Genomic DNA, 26,146 nt, shown 5'->3' on the forward strand with positions numbered 1-26,146 from the left:
TATAATCTAGAGAAACAGAGATCTTTCTCCATTTCATTCAGCCCTGCTTCTTCAGTAATTAGAATACCTGGTACCTAGTACTATTTTAATAAATGTTTGTTGAATAAACAAATAAATGAATTTTATTTAACTGGTCTTCAGTTTAAATTAGTGTCACTTCATAAATATTTTATCTCTTGTTTTCTGTTATATTTATCTCTTTGTGCATTGATCTTGGTACCAATCAGCTATCAATTTATTGCTGGTTCCATTCTTCCTTTCTTAGTCTAGATACTCTCCTTAAATGGGTTTATCTACTTGTCTACCTACAATTACTTAGCATCTATAAGATGATTACCCTGAAATGCATTTTTCCAACTCAAAACTTCCTTCTAATCTGCAGAGAGTAAATACTGTATAACTTCCTCCAAATATCACAAAATGTGTCATCTCAATACATACAAAAGTCAACTCATTATGTTCCTATCTATAACTGCTAATTTTTCTATGTTCCCTTCCTCAGATATCTGGTCAAAAAATCCTTTTGTCTATAAATAAAAGGAAGACAATGCAACATATCTCATTAATAGACTAAAAGTAGGATTAAGGAATATTCTATGAAAATATTATAATATTATGGAAATGAAGTCTCTGAATATTAAGAAGGAAGAACTAGACTTGGCAGGTATAGCCTTTCCCTCTTGTACTCTGGCTCAAAATTTGAGCTAAGGACATGAAAGAGATAACAAAAGTAAGATTTAAGGTGAAGTGCCCAATGGAAGAAAGATCAATAATTCAGAGCTACTTGGCACACATTTCAGTGTATGATATAATTTACTCTTCTCCTCTTTCATCTGAGAATTATACTTTCACAGTCCAGGAACAATTTAAAATATCAATTGAATTTGATTTGATTCAATTAAACAAATAGTTATCTTCCTGTTATATTCCAGGTACTTTTCCATTGTATGTAGATAATATAGTAATCAAGACAGGCATAGACTTTATGCTCATTGAAAAGCTAGTATTAGAGATAATTTAACATTATTATTTCTAGGGTTCTATGGTCGGGGACCTTTTATCTCCCTCTTTTATCTACATTTTCCTTTTTTTATGACCATGCATGAACTAGTCAATATGGCCTAGAAAAAAAATGATTTACTTCCCAGGTTCAGACCATTTGCTCAATGCCTGGAACCTGGTGTTGGCATGAATCCTACACAGATCATGTGGACAGAACTAGGTGAAGGATAGTTTCTAAAAGGAAGAGAAAGTCCTCTAAAAGGAGTAGAAATACCATATTGAAAAAAGCACAATGTATCAGTTATATTCTACCACTTCTATGGGTGCCTAGAACCTTTATTCCCATGTACATTCCATTTTAAAAGATGTTTTCTTTTATCCTAATACAGTTATTCTCTATACAACTGAAAACTCACTTATCCTGTCCCCAGAGGAAGACAGCACAAAGCCTGCCCAGGATGATTAGCATTCCTTTCATTTGGGTCCAGATGGAGCTCATCACAGTCCAGTAATCTGTAGAGAAATGATAAATTTTATAAACTCTCACACATTCAAAACACAAGGGTTCTAGAGAATGGCAATAGTAATTACCATTTAGAATATGGTACAGGACGAAAGAATCACAGCGGTCTTTCTGGGCAAGGGTACCAAAGATCCCTGTCCTGGAAGAGGAGTGAGTTCTGAGGCGCCAGGTTGGTCTGGCTGACCAAGAATCTGTCCTCAACAGATGTCCTTTAATCTACTGTCCATGTGTAAAATAGCTGTTTGGAAGTTCTTCCCTCAGGGGCTGCGTCACTTCATTACCTTCTTCCAATTTATTTGGGAGTCTAGGGACTCCAGGTGGCAATCAATCATGTCTGTAATGAATTTGGATTCGGCCTTTGTCTGACAATGTACATTCTCGACTATGTTAGGCTGAATACAAAGACTAGTAGCTTAAATACTGGGAATTATCTTGCCATCAGAATGTATAATCCATGTTGGCAGGGATTTCTCTCTGTTTTCTTCACTCTTGTATCACCAAAACCAGTAAGGTTGCTGTTGTTTAATACATGTGTGTGAGATGCGTGAATTAGTTCTTTCACTTGTTCCCCCTCAAGTTCTATCATTCTGTCCACAAAATAGATCTTGAGCTTGCTCATGTCTATCCCCGTTTTTTCATCCTACCCCATTATCATCACCTACTGTTTAAAATAGTGGGTCAGTCTGTCCTATTCTATTCCATTTTAACTACAACAATAAACCTGTTGTTTTTAAAGATGGATCAGATCATGTTAATCCCATCTTTAAATCGTTTCTCACTGCTTTTAAGATCAAGTTTAAAATCCCTACCATGGCCTACAGTCTGTTCCTCTTTTCCTCTGTGTTCTTCTGCCCACCCCCATTTTACTGACCTGTCTCTCTCCCATGTTGCCTAGATTGCAGCCATTCTGAACTTCTTCCAGTTTACTAAATATTCCATAAGATTTCAAATGCATTCCTTTCATTTGCTATTCTTTCTGTCAAAAGTATCTCTTTATTTTAATATCTCATTTCACCTATTCCCATATCTCTGTTCTATTTCAGGCAAATTCCTAGTTATTCTGAACATCAGAAAGATTTCAACAAGCCTTAAATTAAATTCCCTTGGTAATGAATCCTTAAACTCAATTTAATAATATGCATCCTTCTTATAATTACTTGCTGAATGCCTGCACAGTAGACATCTGTTGTGCTAGCTTCATGGCACTAGCTTTGACACAGATTCCTCCTTTCCTTTCAAATCATCCATTCTACTGACATTTGGATTGCTGGTAGTTCATGGGGGCTGGCCTGCACCCTGGTATAGGGCAGGGCACAGGACTCAGACCTGGCCTTGGAACTCTGCTTTTCTTTTTACTACTTAACTTATGTCAGAAACAGACCCCCACCCCAGAGCAACAGTAAGGCTAATTTGATTTCTTCTTTCTATGATGCTTCTGAAGATGATTTTATATAAAAGAGACAATTATAATTACTTTTTCAATCAGAGGGTTTTGGGGGAGGAATCAGAGCATTCCCTTGGCCCCTGCCAAATGGATAGTGTACTCCCAGTATAAATTCAAACCTTTGAAATTTTAAGACAGAAATACTGTTTAATTTTTAATTGACTTCTTTTTTTAGCTTCTATTTGAAAAAGGTTTTAGAAAATAATTAGGAACCCATCTCCTCTCTTATTTAAATTCTTAGTACTGTTGAACAAATAACAATTACTTAGTACATATTATCAAATAAAAAAAGAACAAATGAATGAATAGCTTAACATATTTTGCTTTTAATAGTTTCTTAAAGTCAGAGCAGAAAAACTCATTTTAGAGGTTGTTTTTCCTTTTGGACCTCATGAGGATATTTTAGTTAAGATCTAAAAAACATATCCACCATCGGAGAAGATTAGGATATTTTGAGATATGAGAAGTATCTGCTTAACAGTTTTAATCACTATCTTTATTTTCCAAGTTAAAACACATTAATGATAGATTTTGTAAAATGAATTTGAAGAGCTAGGAGGTTTTAGAGTCATTATTAATTTTGCAGTTTCTCATTTATCACTGTAAGTCTGTTAGATCCTGTTTTCCATATTTTGTCATAAATGCCAATTCACTTAATCAGTTTTGCTGCTTTTTAAAAATCTCATCCTATTGTAGATATCTGTATTATTTATTCAAATACTGAGTTGCATAGTGTCTTTGAAATGGACAGTATACAGGTCAAAAATAGAATGGAATGCCTGGAAATTCATTTCTAATGTTTCCTTTTATATGCACAGGAATATATTCATATAGGAAAAAAGTTAATCCTATTGTAACTGTTAAAAAATACAATCAAATATTTATTAGAATCAAAGTGGCTTCTTAAATCAACTACAATTAGAGATTTAAAAAAGTCATTGATGTTTTCTATATGTTTCATTTCTTTAGAAACATTCATATGGATAAATTTATTCACTAGTAAATCTAAGATCATGTCTGACTCTAGTATTTATATAGGCCAGGGAAAAAGAGAGCTATCTGCTCAACTTTCTTTGGCCTTTCCTTCTTGTTCCATCAGAAGTATAATTTAGAGACACCCTAATCTGTACAAGCACTGAAGAAAATTCTTCAGTATCTCATTTCAAGAAAGTCACAAGCACCCCAAATTACCCTCATCTTTGGATGCAGTGGGAAATTAAATCTATTCTAGTATAGTGAATTGGTCTGATAAATCATGAAATACCTCATATATGACAGATATCATCTGTTTATACTCCATACCATCCCTAGACATTTAAGCTCTTCTGGAAATCCACATTCCTAAGACTCATTAGTCAGCAGAATTTTGGTTTAGGTTAAACTAATTGAGAGATGCTAGGGTGAGATTTGGAAGAAATTCTTCCAAAGTAGTAGCAGATGGAGCCAAGAGAAGACCTCAGATGTGAGGTTTATAGCAGTTTGTATTTGGGATCTTATGCCTCTGCTCTGGTGCACATGCAGCTGAATTTTTTTTGATACTTACCTACTGAGATTCTAGTGCTTCCTGATTTCATCAAAGCCAACAGTGATTCTCAGTGTTCTTCACCTCCAGTGTTGTCAGTGCCTCTGCAAACACATAATTCCCTGTATCAAATACCTTTTGTTAAATGTCTAGAGTGATTTGTTTCCCTAGACAAACCTGACTAATGTATGCACACACACATATGTGCACATGTATGTATATAAATACAAACAAATGTTTCAAAAATGATAAAAAATGGTGTTATTTAATAACATGGATGCAGCGTGGCTAAGTTAATATATGTGAAAGATGTCTCACCCTAAACTGTTTACTGTGATGCATAGTGCAGAAAAATAAGCAAACTAAAGTAAATAAAACTCATCCCCACTTTTTAGTTTGACTCATTCAAAAATAAGGACCTGCTAATGTACTTAAGGTATACCTAATATTGTAAATGAATAAAACATAATCTCTAAACAAACAACATCTTTTTTTCAACATACCTTCATATACTATAGTGGTAAATGCGAAGAATTAAGTAACTTTGAACAATTACAATGTAAGGTGTGTTTATAGCATCAAAGATCATAAATAGCATAAAATTCCCCCTAGACTACTTACTGTCAGATGAACACACCATTGGTCTCAACACCTCCCCACACTGTGCTGAGAATTTTCACAGACTGGAGAGACAATATCAGAGAATATGCAACTCCTTGAGCAGAGGAGGAGGCTGAGAGTGTCAGTGAACAGAGGCCATTAGGCACCGTCTGGAAGGGAACTGCTCTCCAAGTGGGTAGAAAGAGATTCACCCAGTCATTTCCTGTAAGAAGATAGTAAGTGCCTTGCACTCACTCCTTCTTTGTGAGCTGCATAGCTGCTCAACTGATGAATTAACTTATTTTCTTAAATGACTGGATGGTCAAAAAGCTTGTTGAATAAAAATAAATGTGTTTATAAATAGTTTTTAGCTTTTGTGTTTACCACTTCCAACATTCTGAACTTCATTGTTTTTATAACCCTGGCCAAAGATTTTATTTTTAATGTCAGCACTTGAATATACCTATTGGAACTTAGTACAAATACAGTATATGGGAAAACATCCAAAAGATAAAACTAATGAAAGAAAACAATGTATAAAATTATGAAGGCAGTATGGTCATATCAAACAATCTTGACCTGAAAGAAACAATTCCAAAATAATATTGTCTCTGTGGTGGGAGTATGGATTTAATTTTTCATTCTTTTTAATATTCTTTATTATTAAAAAATGAATGAATTTTTATTTCCATTTCTATTTTAAAGGTTATAAGATAGTATACATGCAATGTCTGCTGTATGTCTAATTGCATAAAACCTTCACAATTTAGGTTACCTTAATTATTTGACTGATGCAGTTCTGAGATGCCATGATAATAGCTTGAACTATGATGGAAAATGTGCCAAAGTATGTCTTGGAATGAATGGGGAGCAGGCTTGAACTGACTGTGTTCTGCCTGATTCTTATAGGGCTAGGTTTATGTTAAGAAAATTTGAATAGTGTAAGAAAGAGTTAAATGAAGTATTACACATTGACAAATATGACATACAGAAAGCATAGAGAAAATATACTAAGGCTGATGATGTGAATATCATATTGCGATATCAACTGCATATTTTTAAATAGAGCTAAAGGGAAAATAGGGTAATACCTGCTTCATGGAGTAATTTCAAATGCTAGCTCATTAAATTAAGCTTTTAAATACTTCAATTGTTTTATAAAAAATAATTGGTTTTGTAAGTATGGGTACTACTATTTAATGGAGAATTTAATTCTCTCAAACATCTCAAGTCAGGTTCGGAGTATGTGATCAAGGCATGTGAGGTACTTTAAACTTAGAAATTGTTATTTTTAAATAAATGAATTTAAAGTATTAAAGTTTATGATTTAGAAAGCTGTACTTTATTATTAGTGTCCTATATCATCTTTGATTTCTGTTTAAGTATCTAGCAATCCTGAAACCAAGCTCCCTGCGGTCTTGTAGCTTTTTTGGCTGATCAAACAAGAAGTTCCAATGAATGAATGATGATACGTTAGTTTGTTAGGACTGCACAAAACACCACATACTGGTTGGTTTAAGCAACAGAAGTTTATTTTCTCACTGTTCTGGAGGTTAGAAGCCCCAAATCATGGTGTCTTCAGGTCTGGTTTTCTCTGTGGCCTCTCTTCTTGGTTTACAGATAGCCACTTTCTTGATATATGTCCTTTGATAGTCTTTCCTCTTTGTGTGTCCTAATAGCCTCTTCTTATGAGAATGCCAGCCACACTGGATTAGGGTCCACCCCAATCACCTCATTTTAGTTTAATTACCTCTTTCAGGGACCAACCTCAAAATACAGTCACATTTAACAGATAAATTTTAGGGGGATGCAATTCTGTCCACAATAGATAGGGAGACCTACATGGTCACATTTGCCTACCTCGTATCGTCTCTACTTCCTGGATTTTTACTAAGGCTTCAATAAAAACTAGAGAAATAAAACAAACAAAAAATCCTATGTGTATTTATTTGAATATGTGCTAAGATAGTCAACCTTGACATATAAACAGAATTCATTTTACATGCTTTATACAAATGTGGTCCTTATTTTACCATCATCATTTTATTAATAAAAACTAACAATGGAAGGTTCACTTAAATTAGATTCCTACTTCTTCTGGTTTCTAATGACTCACAAATATTAGATTATCTTTTCCAAATTTAAAGTGTTTATGTCTAGAGCTCCACAGGGGTTTATTTGGTTCTCAGATTCCTATATTTGTTTGGTTTTTGTTAGGTCACTATAAGGGATTTCTATTTTAATTATTGATATAAGCTGCTATATCTAGGGTTCTCCTCTTAATGCTGTTTTTGCACCTGCATAGTCATGGAAATAATAAAATTATTTAGCACATTATTCTCCCCTTTCCCCTATGAAAGGATACATGGATCTCCTTTTTGAGAAAAATCCCATGCTTGGGATTTGGTGGGAAATACTAGCTTTTGAGTGGGCTAATTAGTAGAAAAAGAAAACTCTGTTATCCTTAATATTTATTTATTATTAATCTATTATGTGGTGAATCAAAAAGTAAGGTCTACTAGGGCAGAAAATCGTTCCCTCTTCGTTTACGGTGTGAGTAACAAACGTGATATATGCGCTGTAACACATCGTACTATTTTGGTTACCTCCTGGTGATCAAGGCCCTCGGGATTCCCGTGATAAGGAAAGGAAGACTGAAACCTGGGCAGTGCAAAGAAATGCGGAATTTGCTGGGGTCATAGAGGTCGCCAACATGGTGGTCACAGATTTCATGGGATTGCACAAGAGGTGCTTTTTGAAAGAAATGTACATAGTTTTTGCTGCGAGGTTTAGTTGAGTGATTCTTTTCCATTTCTCTGGTTTGAAGTTTCCCTTGGTGTTTTCCTCACTCCTCTTCCACCTCTATTTTGAGTCTGAGTGAACTAATTCATTCATAAATGTCAGTCATTGGTCTGAATTTCTCAAGTGGACAGAGAAAATTTCAGCACCATATGAAAGAGATCTCCACGCAAGTCCTCTCCCATTTATTCTGAGTCAGTGTGAGTTGGTGACCTGGGTAGATAAACCTACTCAGAAAAGCCCAACACTTCGTCTGATAATCTGTTCAAGCACTAGACCTGTGGACCAGCACATGTAGCTCGCACACTGAGGTACGGTCTGTAACCACGCTGGCAGGCATGAAGCTGACATTTCTTTCTCTTTCAATTGATGCCTTTGTCTTTATTTGGTTCAGAACTAAAGAGGAGTGGTAAGTATGACCCTGTCAAACCTCAAGTCTTTAAAAATGTTTTTTTTATCCATATTTTTCTATCAATACAAAAGCTCAAACAATATACAGGAAGGGTGCCAGGTGTGGGGAGTGTTGGGGAGGGATTATCTAAAGAAAGGGGAAGCAGCAGCAGTTAGTCAGACACAATGTATGCATCCAACTCAGAAACATCCTTCCTAAAAGGTTCCAAACAGTCAGCTTAACACCTTATTTGTTCTTGGTTCCTGTTGACTCACAGGCCGCCGCAATCATGGAGAGGTCTGTGATGGAGAAGAAAGCTGTTCTCAAAATCTTACCAAAAGGCACAGCTTAGGCTGACATGTCCTGTTTTCAGTGATAAGAAAAATAACCCCGATGTGAACATTTTATGTATTATATATTAAAAAACAAAAGGTAAAAGTAAGCATTCTGTATGAAAAGTCTATGAAATTATCACCGAATCCATCTCTAGATAAGGAAAGTCATTCCATTGGTGACCCTGGAAGACAAGGTAATGTGCAGAATTTAGAGGCCAAGACAGGGTAAGTGTTATTCTTTTAAACTGGGTGAATGTAATCATTGACTCTACTTGAGCCCACCTTTTTTTAAGCCTACCTTAATAGTCTCAATTTCCTATATTTAATCATAAATTTTATTCTTCCTTGAAATTGCTTCACTGAGCATGGGTCTGGTACATGGTGCTCAATAAAGACTGAAGTCCATAGAGGGAGGAGAAGGAAGTGGGGAGATTGGAGAGGGGGAAATTAGGTGTAATAGATTTTTAATACATCTCTTTACTTCTGAGTTATGTAACACAAACATTAGTTGAAAAGATATATAAATATAAGTAAGAGTATGAACCTCTTCAAATACATACAATTATACTTCTTTTCCCCTTGACTTAAGCCTCTCCCATGTACCTCAGTAGTCATTAGAGATGGTGTTTTTGAGATCTGGTGCTTGCTACAGCTGAGGATCAGTGAAAAGTACTTTAATATTAACATGTAATATATGTTTCCTTCTTCATAGTTTAACATGCCATAACATCTTGAAGTGAGTATGTCTTTTACAATATTTAAGAAAACTGAGTGAGTTTTCATTTTGGCTGTCAATATAATACATATTTCAACAACACATTAGGAGATTTTTTTCTCTGTGAATTATCCCTAGAGATTAAAAATAAAAATACTGTGTGTAGAAAAGCTGCCAAAACATCATATGACTGTTTCTGGCTCCCACTCTGTCTTCTTTTTATCTACATGAAGCATCTTTCTGCCAAAAAGACACAGGTGCGGAAGCAGATCTCTCAGTCTGTGAACTCTTGGGTTTACATCTGAAGGATGTATCCTCTTTTAGAATATGTATTGATGGTTTATAAAAAAAAAGAAGTGGGATGTTCTTATGAAAATGAATAAGAAAGGGAGCAGATGTCATCCTTTTCTGCATTATAGAAAATGTCATCTGGGTATAGCTGGAATATAGCTACTCAGTTCTGCTCCAATATTTGTGATGCAGCATTGGGTGCAGTGATCCAGATACACATGTTAGGTGTTGAAAAATAGATCTTAAATACAATCTGTAAAACCTGCACGACATTACACAAGTTCATAGTGATGTTTGGGAAAGTCAATGCTTATAAGTGACTTGTGTTCTATGTTTTGCCAAGTATAATTAATCCGATGTTATGGTATTCTTTATGAATAGCCTAAAAACATTCTATTCCAGTGAAAAGATAGAATGATTACAATGCATCCTGGCAGAGGGAATGAGAAAATATTCATACCAGAATCTCAGGAGCATTTTAGAAATAGTTGGAAATGTGTTCTTATTGTTGGAAAAATACAGCAATTAAGTTGTTCAGTAGCAAATATTCAGATTCATTAAGTGTGATTATTTTTGATTCAGTAGTCCTTTCCAATGAATTGCTTTGTAAACATTATGTCTGTCCATATATTAAATTCAGACTTACAGTATGAGTGACCACTATTAGCCAATTATTACAGAAAACAACATGAAGAATCCAGAATGGTCTCTAGTATGAAATGGTCTCTGAATCTTTAGTTTAAAGATATTTTACTCATTTAAAAATAAAGAGCCATTTGGTTTTTATCTCTCTACTGTTTACTGAAGTAAGGTGTTGTCCCTTATCTTGACAGTGAAGTCCCCCACTTTTTCTTCTTAACTTACACTTTTATTTTTTTCCTCCACTCATCCCTGCTGGAGCACAGAGTTCTTATCTTTGTGATCTTTGGTACATTTTTAGTAATATGGAGATTAGTAATATGGAGAATACCCATTATCAATGCAAAGACATAAAAGATTAATGTATGTAAGTATTATAAGAGAAGAACTGTAAGAGCAGAGATGAGAAAGTACTCTTGACTGAGGTAATCAGGAAGTATACTTAGTGAAAGTAATATTTAAACTGAGTTTGAAGGAAAATTTTATTTTGACCACCAAAAATGTCAGCAAAATAATATTTCTGGCAGAGTAAAGAGGACGACAAATGATAGAAAAGTGAAAATCATATGTTGAAGTAAATTTCTGTTTTATTTTGGGGGGGTGATATAGTGGGAGATTATATTGGAAAAGCAAGATCAAGATAATAGAGGGCATCTGATGCCAGGATAAATAGGTTGTCCCAGCAAATGGTAGGGAAAAAAAAATAACTCTTTTATTTTGAAAGGAGATAGCTCAGTAAACTAAAGCTGTATTTGTAAAATTCTCATAATTGTTTGTAAAGATAGTCATGTTTGGACACATATTTCTGGCAAAAGTCCATCTAAAAGCCAACTATGTGTATTAGAGTTATGTTTTAACAACAGCCAGTTGTCCAACTAAACTGCTAATGTTTCTTACTAGAGTAGAATGCAAAAAAAAAAAAAAAAGAATGGTAGCATCATAAATCATAAGAGGAATTATGTGATATAAAAGAACAGAATCTAGATTTGGAGACTAGAGTTCTTATCAAAGTTCTGTCACCATACAGAAAAGTTATCCTAATTATTCTTAATTATATTATTTGTAAAAATATTCATTCCAACTCAATGATGTTGGCTGTTTTTGGCTGCCCATATTTAAAAAAGGAAAAATACTTTTACATACAAAGTATAATTTTTTGCTACAATGAAAATTAGCATTGAAATATGCTCACCAAAAATGTAGTACTGAACCTTAAGCATGGTTATATTTTCAGTTTACTAAAGACAAACTAGCAAATTTTCATCATTTCAGACCCTTCTATTTCAAAGACATGAGCTTTAACAACTTATTTCCTTTAGATAAAATCATGTTCAAACTAACAAATACTTATAATGTTTATAAAGTCTGAATTAAACCTGCTATATATTTATATTAATATTTTATTGAAATATTATTTTGAGAAATATTTATTAGGATAATTTACTGATATATCATCATATATTCCTGAAAATATGCTATATTTTCCTTCTTTACACCAAGAAGCTTTTCTGATTGGATTTGAGGGTCTTTAACCTACATAATTTTTTTTCCTGGGTTGGTTTTGTGGTGCTAAAATGGAGAATTTATGAGAAACTAAGAAAGAGCTACTAAAAAAGGCTTCTGTTTTGGGAGTTGGATCAGTCAGAGTCCTAAGTAGAAAGAGATGACAAACAATTTAGGATAATTCAAGAAAGACTTATTACCAGGTACTAATCATGAACGTGTGGTTAAGGGCATAGGGAGAACTTAAATGACAATGAAAAAAACACATGGCTGACTAGTGATTCTCAAAATCTCACTTCTATTCAGTTTTTATTTTCAGTATCTGCAGTTTTCTTAGCCTCATTTCAAACTAAATACAAGAACACTAATGCAGTGTCTGTATTGATTCTGCCCTCAATAATTGGTTATTTGATTTCAACTAGATTAATAAAACACATAAATCAAGAAGGCTTGATTAAAACCTAAATCACTTGAAGCTTAGTGTAACATGTAAGATTTTTTTAATTGTTGAAAAGATACAAATATGTTATTGCTTTATTCTGGTAAAACAGAGAGATACATTGCCTTAAAGAGTATTTAAAATGTGTTTGCACATTTAGTAGTTGAAATAACCATTAGAATATGGAATTAGTCACCAATATGGTTAGATATATACATCATAGATATATAATACAGCTTTTGGGGCTTAGCGAAATCTCAGATGTAACACTCCAGGATTACTGTTTCTGGCTAGGAAGACTGTAACATGTAAGTGCCACTCATCAAAACCTGTAAAGAATTTCATTATTTCTCCAGTGCTAAGAAGAGAAAATTTATCCATGATTAAAATTTGTATTATTTATCTTGATAAAATAGTTCTTTTTGCTTTCGAATGAAGTATGCTTTCCAAATTTATCTCAGCTTTCACCTGACCTTTACTGTTTATTCTGTAGTCTGTTTAGTGTAGTAGATACCTCACTGCTCTAGACATTTGGTACTCAGAGTCATCCAGTGTGTTACCAACTATTCAATCTATTTTTATGATTCACTGGCTTCCTTTGAAGTTGCTTTGCATCTGTTTTTGTTGAAAGATATATCATAACTGGAAATGCTGTTGCTGTAATTCTGAACATTTATTTGTGTCAACTATTATTTAGTAACATTCAGTTAATTGACACTGGGGTAAATATATGCCCCAATTACATATTAACATTTATTTTCTCATACATAATATAACTGTTTTTATTTGTAAATGCATTTTTGTGAAATCTGATAATGTGATACATATTCATACTTAAACAAAAGCTCACAAAAATGGGAAATTTGATATGAACTTTGATACATTTTTCCATTTGAAGATATTTGACATAATGTTATTCAGTTATCTCTTCTAAATGCCTGTGTAAATTGCCTGGAAAAGTTCATATATTCTAGGCTTTTGAAGGGACCTGAAAAGTGATGTAGGTCATCTCTGGTGAAAAAAAGTTTCCAAGTATAGCAAAACATATACACATAAAAACAACTGACACAGGGTCCCTATGGCTTTGAAACACTTAAAATTCTGTTTAAGGAGTGATTTTTGGCAGTGGAGGCAATGGTCAGACAAAGCAATATGGGGTATGCAGAAAGCAAACATAAAAATGGAAGAGCATTTTTTTCTCATTGCTCTCAATTTCTCCTTTACAAAAGAGTCCCTTTAGGAAACATCTTCACATTTATATTCCTCCTTTTTTTCAAGTTCATGTTGCTGAGTGTCCTTGTGTTTTCTAGTTCCTCTCAATTTTTGAATCCTTCTTAGGAAATGATCTCATATCAACCATTTATTTTTTTCTCCTATGAAAGCCTTTCTCCCAATTAAAAGAATTATCAGCACAGAAAAAGATTGTTGGAGAAGCAGTAAGATCTGCCCACAGCCTTTAAAATCACAATGTGTGGACAGGTGCTGGCTGCACTAATGAGGAAAAAGTGGCCTTGCTCTTGATATGTGAGAAGCACAAAGGACAAGATCAGCAGACATCCAGCAATTATCCTTATTGCCCCAGATGTGTGGGTAGAGTAACAGAGGCTTTTGAAACAGGCAATTTCAATGCCGGATACTGAGGAATTACTTCTGACCACAGTGAGTGCAATGAAAATGTAACACTTTAAAAAGAGTGTTGACACATTTATAACCAACATCAGAAATGATTGATCATTTGGGCTGTTGAAGAAGGGTACTTGGGAAGGAGAGCAAGTGTGAAATATCAAAGTACTTGGAACCTACAGCAGGTAAAGACAGAAATCCATATTTATTTCACTGCAGCAGGTGGTTAGCAGAGGGTGGTCAGACCAGAAGTGGGAGCCAAAGCATCATGATGTGTGAAATGAGTAATTGATTGACATGAGGATATGAGCGCTCCATAAACAAGAAACATGGAGCCAGAGACAATCAAGGTGAGGGAATCGTGCAAAGAGAAATTAAAATGAGACTGCATGTGCTTATGAGACTAGGAAAAAGACCTGCTACTTCAGCTTATTTTATCCAGTTCCATAACCACAAGGATGTATGACTCCTCCCTACCATTTTCACTGTTTTAATTGATCTAAAATCAAGAATGATTAAGAATTATGGTCTGTATAAATGTTATTCCAAGAGTAGCATGTTAGAGAAGTGATAGTGGTAAGTTTAAAAAGTGGCAAATTCTCTGTCATTTGTGGGTGTTTCAGTGGAAGGGCTGGAGCCATAACAATTTCTGGGCTCCTCTGTAAAGAAGACTGTCTAGGCTCCATTCTCCTGCCACTGAAATATTCTTTGATGGATCATTGTCTTGCCGGTGCCTGTATAATAATAATAGAACATTTCTAAAGGTGGGGAAAGGTATGGCTTTCCAGAGAGCTGAATTAGAAAACTGGGTACATTTTATTTTGTGTTAATAATGAGAAAGTATGCTATACATAGGCTAATATTTTGCATGCATTTAACCTTCAGTAGATACTTATTAATTCATTTGAATAGCATTTGAATTGCACCGGAGAAACACACACACACACACACACACACACACACACACACACACACACACACACACACACACACACACACACACACACACACACTCCCAAGAAGGGAATTTGCTTTTTATAAGTCTGGACCTTTATCACTGAATGTGTGGAATTTAGGCTTAGATGAAAAATCTAGAGCGTATATAGTAAGCTGCTCCTTTACTGTCCCATGCCATGCCTGTCCTCTATTTAAAAAATGGAGAAACTGAAACCAAGAAAGTGAGATAATTCTTGTCTTATTCTTATTTAGAGTCAGAAGCTTGGTTTCTTCCTTCCCAGCTAATTTCATTTTTCTTTTTTACCTCACTACCACAGGCAATATGTAAGCAGAAAAAGAATTAAAATTGATTATTTTTTATTGCCATATTTTTCCAAATGGTTGAAAAATTGATGGAACAATAACTTTTTTCCTTTTAAACACATAATCATATTTATTCTAGTAGTTTTGATTTGAGACATGTTCTTTAATATGAATTAATAGCATTATTATTTCTTTAAAAATGGGCACAGTCAAGGTTATCAACACAGATAGAATTTTTAAATTGATTTGGGAATATTTGATGATGGGCATGGTCTATGTTTGTTGCATTGTAACTCACAGAACCTTAGATGTAAAGTTATTAAATATCCTGAGTCACCTTTTTAGGGAAGGGTTGGGAAGGACAATATGGGTGAGAGAAATAGTGAGGGGTGTTTTGCATGAAATGTCATAATACCATGCACAGGCTAACTCGATTTTCAGAATGAATTACAATTAAGAAGTGGCTGTTTCTGCCAAAGGGATATGAAGACTTTCCCTAAGCCACAGTGATAGAGAATTGTTGTTATACAGAAAGAACATGTCCACCATAGACATAAAAGCAGAGAAAGTGGCTGCAGTGACAGAGATAGTTTCTTTGTGTTTTATTTTAGTACAAAGTTGTGGTCCTTAGAGTCAGTAAGTAGAGGTTAGGAACAATCTGTAATCAATAATAAAGGCCAGGAGACAAGTAGAAGTCCTGGAGTGTGGCTGGATCAGAACACAGTGGGTCACACAGAAGTAAAGACGGACTGTGACAGAGCGATTACCATAATTACTAGACAAACCTGTCTCTAAAGTGCCCTGAGATTTAAGATGTTATGTCTTTTGTTAATTAACGATTTTTCATGTGTTATGTTGTTTTGGAACATATTTAAAAGTTATACAATCATTGGAAAATTTCAGGTAAGCACACTTTTTTGTCTTATCCATGAAGGTTAATATTTATCACTAGTTACTTAGTAAAGAGAAAGGATAACTGGAGGCACATCAAGAACCACTAAAAATTATTTTAATGTGTGGCATTTATCTCTACGCCATTTATCTATGTGAAGTTCCTGCAGGTATGCCCTTATATTTGTTGAAGATTGACTACCCAATGCCTAGCACAGGACTTAACCTCTGAGACATTTCTGACATAATGAATTAATGAATGATGAAGTAAGTTACCTGGGCCAGAGTTACTCAATTAAATTTTAATTTAACCTTTATTAAATCTTGGGTTAAAAAATGTTTAATGTATCGTTAAATATAGATAACTTATTTGGTATACTCTATTACAGTTGCTATATAAAATAAAAAAACACAGGATGTCCAGTTAAATCTGAATTTCAGATAAAAACATACTTTTTAGCTTAAGTATGCCCCAAATACTGCATTAGACATGTTTTTTTAAATGTTGTTTATCTGAACTTTAAATTTAATTGGACATTTGCATTTTTCCAGGCAGCCCTAACCCTACCTGATTATTAACAGGAAGAATTCTGTTTGTAGTATTTAAAATTAGATCAGTATAATCCTTCATAGAATGCTGCCTTTGAAAAGACCTATTTTTGTTTGGATTGATTCTATGTGTTAGGCCATCACTTAGATCTTGAGGTATTTCCATACATATTTTATTCTATACTGTGGACCTTCTCTTATTATGAATACTTTGTGCCTTTTCCCACTAGTTGATATTTTGGGTGCTTAATACTTAATGTGCCATATTAATTAATTAATTGTTAATTTTTATTTAATACTTAATTGCCATATCATTTTATAAGAGAATCATTATTTTTGGTCAAGAAATGATACCAAGGATCATCAGGTTTCACATGTTTATTTTCCAAATGAGTATATAGTTGTCCCAACAACATGTGAATTAGGGACAGACACTTTGTGCAGTTGAAAATTCACATATAACTTTTGACTTCCCCAAAACTTAACTGACTACTAATAGCCTACTGTTGACTGAAAACCTTACTGATAACATAAACAGTAGATTAACTCATATTTTGTATGTTATATGTATTATATATTGTATTCTTGCAATAAACCTAGAGAAAAGAAAATGTTTTTTCAAATTGTTGCAGATCTCAAAGAATTATTCTGATATATTTATTGAAATCGTGTATAAGTAGACCCATACAGTTCAAACCTGTGTTGGTCAGGGGTCAGCTATACTCAATTGCAAATAGAGGGATTTACAGTGGCTTACAGGTCTAGTTAGTGAAAGGTATTTTTACTCCAGTTCAATGCATTATTTAACTCACTTTAAATAATGGCTGACTGAATAAACAAAAACAATTAGGCTGAAATTAAAATGACTTAATTAGTCCAAAGTGTGCTTACAAAACTTAATGGAAAAAGAGGAAACATTTATTTGGGTTACACTGTGTTCCAGAGTACATATTCCCTCATTTAATCCTCTCAAAATCCTGTACATTAATTAATATCCCTATTTTGTGAGTTTCTCAAGATGATGAGAAAGCATCATTTGGGAAGTTTGTAAAATTATTCCCGAATAAGTCTTTCAAGTCCAAGTCTGTCTCTACCCCCAAACTGTCCTTTCCTCTGCTGAGAGTTTGGCATTCTAACACATCTTCAAGTAAGAAAGTATCAGGTTGTCTGGAAGTATACACTGAACTGAAATTACAGGTATTTGTCTGAATAGTTTCAGATGAAGCAAATATATAGAATTTGCCAGGGAAGACAGCAGGAGATTTTGCTGCATCAAGTAGACATCATATATTTTGAGCGAAAGAGCAGACTTTCTTGAGTCTCTATATGGTTTCACTGCTTTTATTAGTTTTGAAAGCAGCTCCCCACAGCAATTTCATTTTCTTTTCATGGATCCAAAGCATTGTTTTACACATTACTATTTTTAAGTCAGCATTTGACTTAAAAAGAAAGTTACCACCACTCATTTCTAAGTCAATCCTTTGAAGTTCTTTGGCTATGTGTAGAGCAAATAAGGTTATTCCACCTTCCTGCCTTTTTTTATGTCATTCTTTTTTTTTATTAAGGTATCATTGATATACAATCTTATAAAGGTTTCACATGAGAACATTCACCTATATTATTAAGTCCCTTACACACACCCAATTGCAGTCACTGTCCATCAGCATAGCAAGATGCTATAGAGTTACTACTTGTCTTCTCTGTGCTATAATGCCTTCCCAGACACCCCCCTACATTAAGTGTGCAATAGTATTCTCTAATAATTCTTCGTATTTCTGTGGTGTCTGTAGTGATTTTTCCTTTCTCATTTCTGATTCTGTTTGTGTGTGTATACTGTTTTTTATTCTTGATAAATTTGGCTAGGAGTTTATCTATTCTGTTGATTTTCTCAAAGAACCAGCTCCTGATTTCATTGATTCTTTCTGTTGTTTTATTCTTCTCAATTTTATTTATTTATGATCTGATCTTTATTATGTCCCTCCTTCTACTGACTTTGGTCCTCATTTGTTTTTCTTTTTCCAGTCTCATTAATTGTGAATTTAAACTGTTCATTTTGGATTGTTATTCTTTCTTGAGGTAAGCCTGCATTGCAATATACTTCCCTCTTAGAACTGCCATACCTGCATCCCACAGGTTTTGAGGTGTTGAGTTGTTGTTTTCATTTGTCTCCATATATTGCTTGATGTCTGTTTTTATTTGGTCATTGATCCATTGATTATTTAGGAGCATGTTGTTAAGCCTCCATGTGTTTGTGGGATTTTTTGTTTACTTCATGTAATTTATTTCTAGTTTCATACCTTTGTGGTCTGAGAAGTTGGTTGGTACAATTTCAATCCTTTTAAATTTACTGAGGCTCTTTTTCTGGCCTACTACATGATCTATTCTGGAAAATGTTCCATGTGCACTTGAGAAGGTGTATCCTGCTGCTTTTGGGTGGAGTGTTCGGTAGATATCTGTTAGGTCCATCTGTTCTAATGTGTTGTTCAGTGCCTTTGTCTCCTCACTTATCTTCTGTCTGGTTGATGTGTCCTTCAGAGTGAGTGGAGTGTTGAAGTCTCCTAGAATGAATGCATTGCATTCTATTTTCCCTTTTAATTCCTTTAGTATTTGTTTCACATATGATGGTGCTCCTGTGTTGGGAGCATAGATATTTATAATGGTTATATCTTCTTATTGGATTGACCCCTTTATCATTATGTAATGTCCTTCTTTGTCTCTTGTTACTTTCTGTGGTTTGAAGTCTATTTTGTCTGATACAAGTACTGCAACTCTTGCTTTTTTTCTACCTATTATTTAAATTAAATCTCTTTTTCCATCCCTTCCCTTTTGTCTGTATATGCCTTCAGGTTTAAAGTGAGTCTCTTGTAGGCAGCATATAGATGGGTCTTGTTTTTTATCCCTCTGTAACTCTATGTCTTTTGATTGGTGCATTCTGTCCATTTACATTTAGGTTGATTATCTATAGCTATGTACTTACTGCAATTGCAGGCTTTAGATTTGTGGTTACCAAAGGTTCAAGGGTAGTTTCTTTATTATCTAACTGTCTAACTTAACTCTCTTAGTACACTATTTCAAACAAAATTTAAAGGTTCTTTTTTTTCATACTTCTTTTTCTACCTCCTTCACTTTTTATATATTAGGTGTCATATTCTATATTTTTTGTGTATCCCTTAACTGATTTTGTGGGTAGTTGATTTAATTTGCATTTGATTAGTAGTTAATTAGTCTTCTTCCTTTACTGTGGTTTTATTTTCTCTGTTGAAAGCTATTTAGCCTTAAGAGCACTACCATCTAAAGTGGTCCCTCTAAAATATTGAGATGGTTTGTGAGAGGTGAATTCCCTCTACTTTTGCTTATCTGGAAATTGTTTAAACCCTGCTTCAAATTTAAATGATTATCTTGCTGAGTAGAGTATACTTGCTTTGAGACCCTTCTGTTTCATTGCATCAATATCATGCCACTCCCTTCTGGCCTATGAGGTTTCTTCTGAGAAGTCTGATGATGGCCTGATGGATATGCCTTTGTAGGTGATCTTTTCTCTCTCTGGCTCCTCTTAATACTCTGTCTTTGTCCTTCATCTTTGCCATTTTAATTTTATATGTCTTGATGTTGTCTTCCTTGGGTCCCTTGTGTTGAGAGATCTATGCATTTCCATGACCTGAGAGACTATTTCCTTCCACAGATTGGGAAATTTTCAGCAATTATTTCCTCAAAGAGACTCAAAGAGCAAATATTTTCTCAAAGAGTAAGTCTGGGGGGAAAATCCTGGGACAAAATAACTTTTGAAACTGAAATCAGTGATAGGGAGAAATGAAGCTTAAGAAACCCATTTATTTCTTACAAGCAGTTGTCCTATTCCTTTCTTGACCAGACTGCAGCAGAAGAGAGCTCCACCCACCCTCTCCCATCCATATAACCCCTTGCACTCCCTTGTAATTTACCTATCGATATGTAGATTGACTAACTCTCTCCACCCCTTTGAAATACCTATTGATATGGAGATAGACTACTTCTCTCCACCCATTAGAAACACCTATTGATATGCAGATGCACTAAAGCCAGGCTAGAGATTCTGGAAATATTGCAATTCTATCCACAGAGATTTTCTATCCCTTTTTCTCTCTCTTCTTCTTCTGGTACCACATAATACAAGTATTGTTCCATTTGGATTGGTCACAGAGTTCTCTTATTAATCTTTCACTCCTAGAGATCCTCTTTTCTTTTTGTGCCTCAGTTTCTTTGTATTCCTTTTCTCTAAATTCTATTTCATTTATCATCTCCTCTACCTCATCTAATCTGCTTTTAAATCTCTCTACTGTGTGTTTCATTTTAGATATCATATTTTCCAGTTTCTGTTTCTTGAAGGTCTCCCTGAGATCTTGAATATTTTTTTGTAGCTCTATGAGCATGTTTATGATTTTTATTTTGAAATCTTTATCAGAAAGATTGGTTATTTCAGTTTCACTTAGCCCTCTTTCCAATGTTTGAAGGATTTTGGTTTGTAGCAGGTTCTTTTGCTATTTCATATTTCTAATGATTACTGTGGAATAATAACTTTGTGTAGGTGGCCCTTTCTAGTGCCCATAAGCTCTACTCTCTGGAGCTGCCCAGCTCCTGGAGTGATGGCACCCACCATTGCAGGCAAGTGGTGCTGGTGCCTGCTGGGAGGAAAGAGCTGTTTCCTGCTACCTGCCTGCAGTGCCTACCTCCACTGCCAGGGCCAGGGTCACAAGCACAAAGGGATGAACCTCTGCATTATACCCTTGTAGCTGCCATAGACTGAGCTGCCCTCCAGCTGGCCTGGCTCGATGGAGGGGATAGCAGGTTTGTGAACTGGTGCCATCTAGGAGCAAGGAGTGTCAGGCTGTGTATCACAGTGGGGGACTAGCCACCTGTCACCAGTCAGGGGAATGGATCTTCTAAATCTCCTGAAAGTTCCCAATTTGCTGGGCTGAGTGTGCCTGGATGATTTTGCACACCTGTCCTTTCTCCTGAGCAGCAAGCTCTGTGTAATCCTTGCTCCTGTAGTGCCTCTCTTGCTACTGGGAAGTCTTTCAAAGTGCCCACCTTTCTTTTGTCCCAGAGCAGCCGGTTGTGGAAACCTGCTCTTCACAAGTAGCTGGAATCTCATTCTCTCTGAGTATTCTGCTTATCTTTGCTTTCCAACCCCACTAATCTCCAGAGCACCATGTAATGTGGGTTCATACTCATGGAGCAGATCCCCAGGGCTGAGTGTGCAGCAGGCCTGGCTTCTACTCCCTCCCTGCTCTGTTTCTCTTCCTTCTACCTGTGAGCTAGAATGGGGGGAGGTTTGGGTCTCACCAGATTGTGTCTTTGCTACTTTACCCTTTTCTGTGAGGTCCTCTCTTTTCCCCAGATGTAGGCAATCTGTCACAATATTCTTTCTGATTGCTCTTTCAGGATTAGTTGTATTTACTGTATTTTCATATTATATGTGGTAGGACATTTCTGCCTCACTTCTCATGACACCATTTTTTCTTCTCCTCCACCTGCCTACTTTAAATTGCTTTAGGATTATTCAAATTCGAGTGAGAAGTCACTTCCTGAGGGTCACCACAGTTTCCCATAGCACACACTTGAAGCCTCTAACTTTTATTCCTTTGGCATGTATGGGAGAACTTTTCAAATGCATCTGCCTCCCACACTAAGTTCCTTGAGGCAAGAAGCCTTGTCATATTCATCATTGTGTTTTTAGCATCCTGTACAATCCTAGTGACTAGTAATGCTCAAATTAGTCTATGGAATGAATTCTAAGAGTGTGTAAGTTAACCAAGTTTTCTACATAGACACAACTGTTTTTTACAAACTTTATGTGTTTAAATGAATAGAAGCTAGTACTGTTCTGTGTCTCCTTTTAATTCCAGGATGGAACTTAATATTTTTCTTTTTTCTTTTTTTTGATAAAGTGGCTTCATCCTTGACATGTAGTCTCTCATTTTCCTCTTATAGTTGTTATATAACCTTAGTAGAAAAGAGCTATTAATAATGTATCATAGCGATTAGAACTTCAAATAAAAGTCATTTTACATTTCCTAGGAATCTCTAGACTAGTTACTTTTAATATCCAACAAAATCATCTTGGATAATTTCATTATATATTCCCATAAATCATCAATTTGAGATTTGCTTTAGATGCTTTTACTATTTAAAAATAATCTAAAGATGTGAAATTTTTAACGATAAAATGACATTAAGTGTATTGTACATAGAATATCAAGTGGAAAATTTGAGTAGAAATTTTAATTATTATCCAGTTTATTTTATATGCCTACAGAGAAATACCTGATGAATTCAAAGTTAGCATCTTCTTTATAGGCAAGATGTAGGCAACTGAGAGTCAACCCTGATGTTGCTGTTAATCACATTTATCTTTGTTTTTGCTTTCGTTTTTCACATACTCTGATATTTAGATGAATGATACTAAAGCTAATAAACTGTCTGTGGCATGTTTAAGAATTGCAGTAGCACACCACAAACAGTGCTTCTCAAACCACAATATGGCTACTTACAATCAGAGCCTAATGTCAAATGTGATGGGCCATAAAATATAAATACAAATCTTAGTGGATAAGTGTGCAATCTTTTCTGTACTAAATTTCCACTCTGAAAAATGACTGGCTGTTCAGAAAACTGGTTCTCTTCCAGGAGTGGGAGTTTTCAATTATTAGAGGATAGATCAAATCCTGTGATAATTTAGCATCAGCACATTTCTGATTGAAGGGTCTCTCCCATAAAGCATCTGACAAGGTCAAGAGGATTCAGTCTGTGCTGTTTACTCACAATTGATTTCTTCCCTCACTCTGCATTTTCAAGCAATTAATATTTTTCCTGTACTAAATGTATTCTACTTCTTGTTGTTCCCCCTATCAAATTATCTATTTCAAGTGAAGAAGTGAGGAAAGAAAATCTGAAATAAATAACTTGAAGTGGAAAAAAAAACTTGATTTTCCTGTTTAAGAAAAATACTTTTGTGTTGTATATGTAACCTAGTCCTGCAATGTTGTTTTAAAATTATTTATGTAATTACCTTAATTCTCCTCATTAATTCAGGTATAGGTTCTCATTTTTAATTACCTAAAGACTGTCAGAGTTAACTTTGAAATAACCTTGAATCAAATTGTCTTTACATGTTATTGTTTTTTAAATTCTTTAAAGATCACACACCCTTGGACTTCAGGAAGCATTAGTATATGGAGGTGAAAGATCTAGAGGCTCAAACACCTATGAGAATAATTTCAAGGACATGTAATTATTTGACTATTTAATAAAGGATTGGTGGTTTTCAAATGTCTGTCCTATGAATAGATATGTAGAGTGAGAGGGAAAGTGAAAGAAACATAGAGGAACTGATTTTCACTCATTGTGATGAGAAATTTGAGGATGTCAAACATTTTGCAAATGACAAAAAGCAAGTAGGTTATTTTGCCCCCATATTTTTGCCTATTAAGAGACAATGTTAGAAATAAAGTCATCATGTGCAATCTCTGTTCATACTGATGTTTTCCTACAAAAAGCCCTGTGGTAGACTGGTGACAGCAGATTATGGAAAGGGTTTTTATAAATGTTTTATGTTGTGGAATTGATTTCTATGATTAAAAAAAAACCACTACTCACATTTTTCTTCTTGAATCAATGAGCTCTTCCAAACATCAATCCTTTTATTTAATGTATTCAATATTTGTATCAATTTATGATTAAATATGAAAAACATTTTTATTAAAATAATTACATTTTATGAGGATGGTGACCCATTTGAGTAGCCAGTTATTTTTGTCTTGGATTAAGTACATTTTTTAAAAAATGTATAGTAAATTATAAAACTCAAACTAGAAATACTATGTGATCCAGTAATTCTACTACTGGGAATTTACCTGAAAAAAACAAAATCACAGATCCAAAATGATGCATGCACTCCAGTGTTTACTGTAGCATTATTTACAATAACCAAGATATGGAAGCAACTTAAGTGTTTGTTAGTGGATGAATGGATAAAGAGGGTATAGTACATATATACAATGGAATATTATTCAGCCACAAAAAGGAATGAGAAATCTTGCTATTTGTGACAGCATGGGTGACCGTACAGGGTATTATACTAACTGAAGTCAGACAAACACAAATACCATATGATTTCACTTATATATGGAATGTAAAAAAAAAGCAAAAAAATTGACGAAAAGCCCTAGAAATAGAGTCATAAACGCAAAGAACATATTGGTGGCTGTCAAAGGGGTGGGGTAAGGCGGAATGGGTGAAATAAGTGAAGGAGTTAAAGAGGTGCAAACTTCCAATTACAAAATGAAGTAGTCACAGGGATGAAAAATACAGCATAAGAAATAGAGTCAGCAATATTGTAATACATTTTTATCATAACAGATGGTAATTACATTTATCATGAGCATTCAGGATATATATAACTGTTGAGTCATTATGTTGTACACATGAAACCAATACTGTACATTAAGTATACTTAAATTAAAAAAATGATACTTTAAAATAACAGAACTGGCATATTTTCATCTTTTCCAGCATTTAGGGATGGTTGGTCCTGTGCTCAGGTAAAGTAGAAATCTATATATATTACAGAAAAAAATTTGAGCACTTGTTTTTCTGTTTTCTCACTTGGGTCTTGTATCGTAGGTATCAATGTGTCTTTCAATGAACTTTGACTTAATACTGATACCACTTCCATGGAACTCTTAAAGGGGTATTTATCATCTAATGTGAGAGATCATTAAGAGACATGGTAATAATTCTTTATGTTTTTCTAAGGATTAGAATAGAAAACTTCTCAGTGGATCTATAAACATCACTCAAATCCTCTGCTCTCATGTTGCCAGAGTCACCCAGACCAATCACTCCTCCTCATTCTGAGAATTATTATTCTTTTCAATGACTTAAATGCCCTAAAAATGTGTATTGTTTATCATGGAAGTGGGTCTGAAAGATGTTGATTGGGATATAATCAACATTGGGATGAAAAGTAAATCATCCAAAAAAAACCACACATGCCCTAACACACACACACACACACACAGGAATTACCCTTTATCCTAGCTGCCATATGAAGTGCTTGTGTGCCTTGACATCCCACTATCCTGTAAAGTCAGTTGGATCTCTGTGCGTGAAATAATACTTCTGGGGCTGAGTCAGGAGGAAAAACACCCCATGCTGTTTTTCTCACACATTCAGCTTTAACTTCTTCAACACTGTCTTGTGCTAAAAAGATCCTCCCACTCCTTTTTCCCAGGATCTACCCCATAGAAGAGAGAATACAAAGCATTTCTAAAGAAGAGAGTGGGTGTTGCTGAAAAGAGGTAAGTGACTGCACAGAAGGTGGAAAACACTTAGGCAAGCACACGATTGGATCGATGCCTGAGACTGCAAGGGCCCTGCTGGAGGTTAATATGAATGAGATGTTATGCTTCATTGACTAAGTTTACCTAATTCTTTTATACATCAGTATCGCTTTTTATGATGCAGTTGCCAAACGTTGCTGCAATTTGCTATCTAATCTATAATGCTGTTATTATCTCAACAACGTTTGGGAAAGCAGCAGGAGAGAGCTCTGATTAAACTTTAATTATTACACCACCTTT

Source organism: Manis javanica, chromosome 5 (genome assembly GCF_040802235.1).
Source record: "Manis javanica isolate MJ-LG chromosome 5, MJ_LKY, whole genome shotgun sequence".
Classification (NCBI taxonomy): domain Eukaryota; kingdom Metazoa; phylum Chordata; class Mammalia; order Pholidota; family Manidae; genus Manis; species Manis javanica.